The following is a 9,086-nucleotide window of genomic DNA, read 5'->3' on the forward strand; positions in this document are numbered from 1 at the left end:
GTTGTATTGAGTTCATTTTTCTACACTTATGAATTAGTTGTTTTTTTTTTCTTTTATCCCAGATGTTAGTTGTAGGTAGTTTTAATTACCTGTGATGAAGGCGGGAGTGCTTGCCGAAAAATGTCAGGTAATTAAAACAACCTACAACTATTGTCTGGGATAAAAGAAAAAAAACAACTAACACATGACAACTTTTGTCATTTCTGTTTGAAATAAAGGTGCCTTTCCTGGAGCAGAAAGTTTATTATAGTTTCTGAATTAGTTAATTAGGATCTTCACCCACATGAATGAATTTAAGTAGCAAAATGAAAGACAAAATTGGTTTGGTTGCAACATTGAGAGAATATTACGTTTTTGATACATTAAATTGTAATGAAGCTATATTAATGTGTCCGTTCATAAAAATGTAAGGATGACAGCAATTTTGTAATTATTCTCAATTGGAGTATATTTTACAATTGACAAACTAAAGTACACACTGTGATAGGTCACAGGCGATCTTTCAGTCACTAATTAAACCTTTATTGCAGTAGTGTGTATTTTAATTTTGATGTACTGTAACCGTGTTTTTCATTTTGGTAAAATCAGCAGGCTTTAACAAACTGACCGCGCTTAAAGAGTTAATCTCCCGATTTCACCAAATCAATTTAAGGAGCATATAAATAAATTATTATTTAAATAATAATGAGTGATGCTGAAACCGAAAATAAAAGACGTGCGAAAAGAAAATAAACTAGTATTTACGTTCGAATGGACGCTAACTATTACGATAAAACCGGAAGCTCGGAGCTCGAGCGCAGCTTCATGTTGTCATTTCCGGTCTGAGAGCTGCGATATTGCGTCACTTCCTGTCTGCGGGATGGGTACTGAGACGAGCGGCGCAGGGTACTGAGAGAGGCGGGCTGCAGCCAGACTCTCTTGCCACGCCTAGACAACTGACAAGAATTCTGCATTTAACCAGGTTTGCACGAAAAAAGAGAAAATGTTATAATGAAAGCCATATGTTGTTCAAACATAAAACAAAAACATGTTCACTCACTTGAGTGCCGGATGCTGTTTCAGGAATGAATTTATATAAATGTACTTTTATGTCCATTTTGATTTGTTTTTTTCTAAAGTGATATACAAATATCACAATAATCGTCTGAAAGTGTAGTATCAGGATTAATCGGGATCAAATCGAATCATTACCTGTGAATCGTGATATGAATCATATCGCCAGATATTAGGCAATACACACCCTTAGAGACTAGAGAAGGTAATTATGATGCTTTATAGGAAATAAAATCTCGTTTTTTAATGAATACTTGGGCCTACTATGGTACTTGAAGACCAGAGTATTTTTGAAGTGGTAAAATAGGAGAACCACCACATTTAGTATTCAGATGATTTTGGAAGAGATGTATTAATATATAGAGATCCTTCATTTTTCACGGTTAATTAAATAAATAAATTTAAATATTTATTTAAATAAACTTTTTTTTTTAAAATCAGATGGTAATTGAGAAACCATCCATATGAATAATATCGCAGGAAAAGCAGCTGATTGCAACATGCAGGCTGATGCAGCACACAGACACAAAGAATTGTGCTGGCAGCCAGAAAAACAACTCTTGACTTGACCTACAGTATTCCCAAAGCAGGCCAGTTGTAGACGGCATCGGCCCTCCTCTACCTCCCCCTTGGCCGTTCACCCCGTCTTCTGTAGATTGTATAAATAAATGATGAGACAGCTTCCCCTGAACCAAACTACCCCCCACTCCTCCCTCAAAACGCACACATACATGCATTCACTTTACCCCCAGGTTCTTATATTTCCATACAGGAATTCTACCATATGACCCCAACTCACCAGCAAATAAATCCTTTCATAGAGATACTAAACTCACAACTGTGAAATGATTTAGTCACACACTCATTTTGAGGCACATTGGGAACATTCTGGAAAATAAAATAATTTGCATTTAAATTAAAATAGATTTCTTCCACTAGTCGTTATGCAGAGGTAGTTTTGATGATCTTTCAAATAACACAGAGATTCACATATTGTCAATAGAAAATACAAAATGACAATAGTTTGTATTCCGTGCTCGTAAATAAGACACTATTTGTCATTCCGCATTGACAGCACTACATTCATCCTATCTCAATCTACAAAATAAAAAAGGCGTATTCACAAATTGTACTGTACGTTTCACCTCCATTTAGTGAATTTTACGACATCTCTCTGAGTCATGATAGCAACACTGTACTGTGGCAAAAGAGGCCATTCCATTATGATTGCCATGGCTAATCTCTCCCCTACCTGCACATGCACAAGCAAAAGATAACTGTGCTACAACAAAAGTAGGACTGACTTCTCACTAGTCTAATATTAACCTACTGACTGCATAATATATGAAAATATATTTAACCCTTGTGCAGTATATTTTTTTTATACCTCTCGCAGTATTGGGGATGAAGTCTGGCGCCCTCTTGAGGGAGTGATAACAAAGTCATTTCTGAATATTTTTTTACTTGCGACGTCTCAAAATGTTCACTAGCATCAGACCTATCCATACGTATATAGTTTTTATTTATTTATTTATTTTGGATGCCCTCTATGGACAATAAAAGCAATAGTGTGCTATGAACAAAACTAACAATGTTGTATGTAATATATAAAAACAAATCCAAGTAGGAATATTTGATATCAGGTCATTAGAGGCTTGAATATGTTCATAAATTATAACATCAAATTTTTTGGGGAACTCAAAATTTTTTTACAATGGCAATTTCAAAATTTTTACCCCTCTCGCAGTATTGGGGATGAAGTCTGGCGCCCTCTTGAGGGTGTGATAACTAAGTCATTTCTAAATATTTTTTTACTTGCGACATCTCAAAATGTTCATTAGCATCAGACCTATCCATACGTATATAGTTTTTATTTATTTATTTATTTTGGATGCCCTCTATGGACAATAAAAGCAATAGTGTGCTATGAACAAAACTAACAATGTTGTATGTAATATATAAAAACACATCCAAGTAGGAATATTTGATATCAGATAATTAGAGGCTTGAATATGTTCATAAATTATAACATCAATTTTTTTTTGGAACTCAACATTTTTTTATAATGGCAATTTTAACATTTTTACCCCTCTCGCAGTATTGGGGATGAAGTCTGGCGCCCTCTTGAGGGTGTGATAACTAAGTCATTTCTGAATATTTTTTTACTTGCGACATCTCAAAATGTTCACTAGCATCAGACCTATCCATACGTATATAGTTTTTATTTATTTATTTATTTTGGATGCCCTCTATGGACAATAAAAGCAATAGTGTGCTATGAACAAAACTAACAATGTTGTATGTAATATATAAAAACAAATCCAAGTAGGAATATTTGATATCAGGTCATTAGAGGCTTGAATATGTTCATAAATTATAACATCATTTTTTTGGGGGAACTCAAAATTTTTTTACTATGGCAATTTCAAAATTTTTACCCCTCTCGCAGTATTGGGGATGAAGTCTGGCGCCCTCTTGAGGGTGTGATAACTAAGTCATTTCTAAATATTTTTTTACTTGCAACATCTCAAAATGTTCACTAGCATCAGACCTATCCATACGTGTATAGTTTTTATTTATTTATTTATTCTGAATGCCCTCTGTGGACAATAAAAGCAATAGTGTGCTATGAACAAAACTAACGATGTTGTATGTAATATATAAAAACACATCCAAGTAGGAATATTTGATATCAGATAATTAGAGGCTTGAATATGTTCATAAGTTATAACATCAAATTTTTTTTGAAACTCAACATTTTTTTATAATGGCAATTTTAACATTTTTACCCCTCTCGCAGTATTGGGGATGAAGTCTGGCGCCCTCTTGAGGGTGTAATAACCAAGTCATTTCTAAATATTTTTTTACTTGCGACATCTCAAAATGTTCACTAGCATCAGACCTATCCATACATATATAGTTTTAATATATTTATTTATTCTGAATGCCCTCTATGGACAATAAAAGCAATAGTGTGCTATGAACAAAACTAACAATGTTGTATGTAATATATAAAAACAAATCCAAGTAGGAATATTTGATATCAGGTCATTAGAGCTTTGAATATGTTAATAAATTATAACATCAAAATTTATTTGAGGAACTCAACATTTTTAGACAATGGCAATTTCAAAATTTTTACCCCTCTCGCAGTATTGGGGATGAAGCCTTGCGCCCTCTTGAGGGTGTGTAACTAAGTCATTTCTGAATATTTTTTTACTTGTGACATCTGAAAATGAAATGGAAAATGTTTACCCCTCTTGCAGTATTGGAGCCAAAAGTCACTCTTGGAAGTGTGACAACTAAGTCATTTCTGAATATTGTTTTTTTTTTACCTTCAACCACTAAAAATATTCACTGGCATCAGAATAACAGTCAACAAGTCACAACAACTAGAAGAATTTTGAATTAACAGAATCTATATAACTCAAACGCACAACAACAAACTACTGCACTAGAACAACAAACAACTCAACTAGAACAACAAACAACCAGTGAGCTTTTTTTTAAAAAAAAAAACAATTTGCACACTTTTTGGCCATGTTTTTGGCTAAAGAAAATGCCACATTTGCAGCTAATGTTTGATGCCCGTAGTCGGTTAATGCAAAGGCCACATTGCCCACATTTCTGGCTTTGTGGCGTGGCCACCACTGCGGGGTCCACCTGAGTAAAGAGGGTGAATGCATTGAAGAGAGACAGATCCAGCATATGATATGATATGGACATTGGCCATCGTAATGTCCTCCAGCAGCAAGAATATGTGGCAGATGCCTGCAAATAACACACACACACACAAAAAAACACATCAGATGATGTCAGATGACCAGAGAGCTTTGATGCAAAGTTTTGAAAAAGACATAACATATGCTTACCTGGTCCAAGTGATCGACTGCCGCTTTACACAGATCGTAGTCCAAAATAATCTTGGGCTTTTTTTTTTTAGACAATCTGCTGGATAATGTCGTCCGGGCAAAACAGATTGACAGTAGTCTCGGGGCTACTGATCCTGGCAATTGCAAAAAGCGTTGGGCCAGGCAATAGAATAGGGGGCAGGTTGAAGTGCCTCGAAACTTCATTTGTAGAGGACCACACAATTTCTTGGTTTTTGGCAAGCCATGGAGTGCTGACCTGATTCTGTTGTTGTTGCTCCTCTGCTGCTTCTGCTGTAACCTCCTCAAAATCCTAATCATCATCCTCTTCCTCCTCTCCTACAAGTGGCTCAAAATCTTCATCATAGTCTTGTGACACATCATCCTTTTCATCCATTGAGTCTGTGGGACATTCCTCCTCCAACACCATTTTTCTTGCCTCCTCAAGAAAAAATATTCTCGCCATCTCTGCTCACCAGCAGTCACAGGGAGTAAAATGGCCTTTGAGCCGTTGGACCCCATATAAAGTTGTTTACAAACGTGACCATTCACTGAGCCAATGGGAGGAGGAAAAAGTAAAACATTCTACCAATAAGAGTTGAGATTCAATAAACAACTGCATTTTGAATTCTCAAAATGTGTCACATCAAACACCTTTTTGCGCCCTGCAGACAAGGTGCTTTGAAGTGCATTCAAAGCCGCCTTCTGCAGACCTCTGCACGCAAAAGTACAAGCACACACATACGCACACGCTCGGCGACGTGAGAGTGCGCGTGCATGTACAAACGCACACGATTTCTCCCACAGTCGCGTCATAAAGTCAAACGTCACAAAAGTCAACTCATACTGTCCCATTGAACAGGCAAAGTGCGCGCGCACACACACACACATACCCACATACGCGCGTGCACACCCCCACCCTCACACGCGCGTGCACACACCCACTCACACACAAGTGTTCGTGAGTCCACACACTGGCCCGTTCGATCAAAGCTCAACATGAAAACTTCTTTTTTTGGTAGTAAGTAAATGCGTTTGACAATGAGGGATCAATCAAGAAAAATGATAAATAATAGTCTAGTGTCCCCTGCTGGATTTTTTGTTTTTAAGATATTCATCCAGGATCCGTTACAATCTCGTGTCAGTTGACACCCCGCTGAAGCCATAAATTGTGTAATCGTGGGAAATGCACTTTCACACACCAGGTGGCAGTGCATCAAAAAACATGAGAAATTGGGATTTATAATGGGAGTCAATGGGGACGAAAGTTGGCGTAATACTCTCTGCGTCACAAAAAAGTAGGCCTCCCACATATAATAATGACAATACCAATTTTGAAATTGTGGATGGTGCCATTTTGAAGGTAAACATGTTTTGACATTTTTTGACAATTTTCAGCCCTCTAGCTTATTTTTTGATATGCTTTATATATGATAATATGATGAGTAACAAAGCAAAACGCCAGGATTTGGCGCAATACTGCACAAGGGTTAACTTAGCGCCCAACATTAGAAAGAAACAAATGCAACACAAAGCCCACCACATACACCCGTACCTTTATTCTTCCGTCTCATCTTTTTTTTTTTTTTTTTTTTTAAAACAAAGTATTCCCATTGTGCCCTGCAGCCACAATTAAATTTCCAAATCTTGTCTGTGATGCAGGCCAGGTGAACATTCAGAATGCACACTCACTGGCAGCCAGGCTCAACCGCAGGCAGGCACATCACCAGTTCTTCTTTTTGTGTACTTTTTAAAGCGGCAGACTGCAAGGTCAGCAGGCCCTGAATATCAACCAGCAAACTGTGAATTGATAGACTGAAAATTGAGGAAGTGTATTGATGAGTTTATGTTGTCAAGACTAAATTGAAGAGTGAAGTAGGTCTTGTTTGTCGAGGGACATTTTTCTTTCTCCTTTTTGTGTGTATATTCTAACAAAGCATTTTTTTCTGCTTACATGCAATAATCCCGCATGAACAAGATCGATGAGGCTGCGGGATGTACAATCGATGAGTGGTTTAAGTCAGCATGTTTAAAAGAGGGTTAACCCTTTGTAGAACACGTGGCTTTTTTGTTTCTAAAATAAAATGTAGATATCAATTAATGATTCTAAGTTAAAATGACAGACATTTTGAATAATAAATATGATTACTTACCTTCTTTTTATGGCTAGGTTGAAACAAAAGCGGTTGCGCGACGTCTGTAAACGGGGGTTTTCGGAGTAAAACGGACAAATCAAAAAATAGTTCGGAGGCTTAGTGCGCAATGAATCTGCTATGGCAGCATATAGACATATTGTTCTATCAAGCACAACAGTTCTTTTGGCTTAAAATACAGCAGTTTATTTTAAAGAGGGGTGCAAGAGCAGAAACTGGGTTTTAAGCCTTGTCTGTGTTTTCCGTCATATATACATATATATATATATATATATATATATGTATATATGTATATATATGTATATTTATAGATATATTTTTTTCTCCTTTTTAACCAATCATTATCGAGTTATTCTATGCATTTTCTGTACATAGATACAATTATTTATTAATGAAATGCCAATAAAAACACAAAAAATAATAATAAAACTAATAATACAGAACTCATTAGTTGATTAAAAACAACAGGAACAAAAAAAAAAAAAAAAAAAGAATTTACCTAATTGCTTGCCATTGACAACGATAGAGGTTCAATCAATTTAAACTGGGAATCCTGGCTGTGAATGCTTATCTTTCAGTGCCATTGACAGCGCTAGATGTCCAATCCATTTTTACTGGTAGGGCTGGCAGTGATCTGTCGGTGCCAAACTCTCCCAGTCGAGATTGATCGGCCGTTTGGCACCGTCAATGGCAGCCAATGAGTTAATTGTGTGCCCTATTAAGGGTTAAGTGGGCGTGGACTCAAGCATAAAGGAGTTTAACATAACAGAAATCCGTTGCGTTCATGTCAATGTCCAGTTGTGACACATTTTTCTTTCTAGAATCAGACAAACTTTCTCAGAAAAAAAAAATCTGCATGTTAGTTTCTAGTTGTACTGTCAGTGGTTCATGACTAATATTCCTATTACCGCTACAGAAGTATTTTCATGGAATATTTAGAGCAACATCACATTCCTTCACAGAGCTGCATGGCTTAAATAAATAAAAGAGAGTAAATCCCTGTGACGACATCCCCCCCCAAAAAAAAAAAAAACGCAAGTGAGTGAAGAAGATAAGCACCAATGTCACAGTGGGCAAACTCAGGAATGACAGATCTCTCATCGAACCTTCATTTAAGAAAATTCCATCTAAAAGGGACCAGGCCTGATTTTAGGGGGGCTAGGGCTATCCTATACTTCAGATCCCAATAGTGCACAAACACTGTTGACTCCACTGAGTGTATCTATACAGTATATACGCGGTTCTGCTATGCGACTGCATGCGACAATATGGCGAAACAGACCTCTTAAGAGGCCACACAGCAGGTTGTTCTCAGCTAATTATGCACTGGTTCACCGAGCTGAAAAAATTACGCTTACGGGAAAGGAAATCAAATTACTCAATTAATGGATACATAGAGGAAGAAATAGCGCTGAGCTGCGAGTACAGTAGGGAGGGAGAAGAGGCTTGCTTGTGAGGGAAAAAGAGAACTAGGAGGTCATCGTCAAGGACGTTGTAAATTCACTGCATTTATATAAGATACACCTTTTGTATTATATGTCAAAGGGTACCACAACTAAGTTAGGAAGAACAGTGTCACCTGCTTCATGTGGAGGAGAACAAATAAGAAGGAATCCAACATAGTGAGTTCTTTCATTAGCCATGCTGATCTATATGGTCACACCTCATTTAGACAGCGATAATGTTTATGCTCAGTTTTCTCTTCAAACATGACTGATAATAACCTTCCCCATGTCCAGGAAGCACATATCAAGCGCTGCATGTCTCATTTCTGCACTGAATAATTCTGTTGTTTTTAGCTAACTATAGCATGCTAGTTCATATGGTCATACCTCATTATGAAAACAAAAATGTTAATGTTCTGGTCTCTCTTCAAACATGACTAATATTAATTTTCCCCTTACAGTAAGTTATACCAAAAGCTTCATATAACATTTCTGCGCCGAGTAACCCTGTTGTTTTTTTGCTAACTTTAGCGTCTCCAGCTACATATTTGCCTTTATCTTTCTCT

At 36.8% G+C, this 9,086-nt stretch overlaps 1 protein-coding gene and 1 long non-coding RNA gene across 5 annotated transcripts in view; both read right to left on the minus strand.

Moving 5' to 3' along the window:
* The window catches only part of xpr1a (xenotropic and polytropic retrovirus receptor 1a), a 96,048-nt gene that overhangs the window by 34,649 nt on the left and 52,313 nt on the right, over positions 1-9,086 (minus strand). The gene's annotated exons all lie outside the window — the stretch shown is intronic.
* LOC130918664 (uncharacterized) lies at positions 4,118-9,079 on the minus strand. Its single transcript, XR_009063801.1, has 2 exons — positions 4,926-9,079; positions 4,118-4,824 (listed from the first exon to the last, which is right to left on the minus strand). It is a non-coding gene; the product is annotated as an uncharacterized LOC130918664 (long non-coding RNA).

This window comes from Corythoichthys intestinalis, chromosome 7, assembly GCF_030265065.1.
Source record: "Corythoichthys intestinalis isolate RoL2023-P3 chromosome 7, ASM3026506v1, whole genome shotgun sequence".
In the NCBI taxonomy this organism is placed as follows: domain Eukaryota; kingdom Metazoa; phylum Chordata; class Actinopteri; order Syngnathiformes; family Syngnathidae; genus Corythoichthys; species Corythoichthys intestinalis.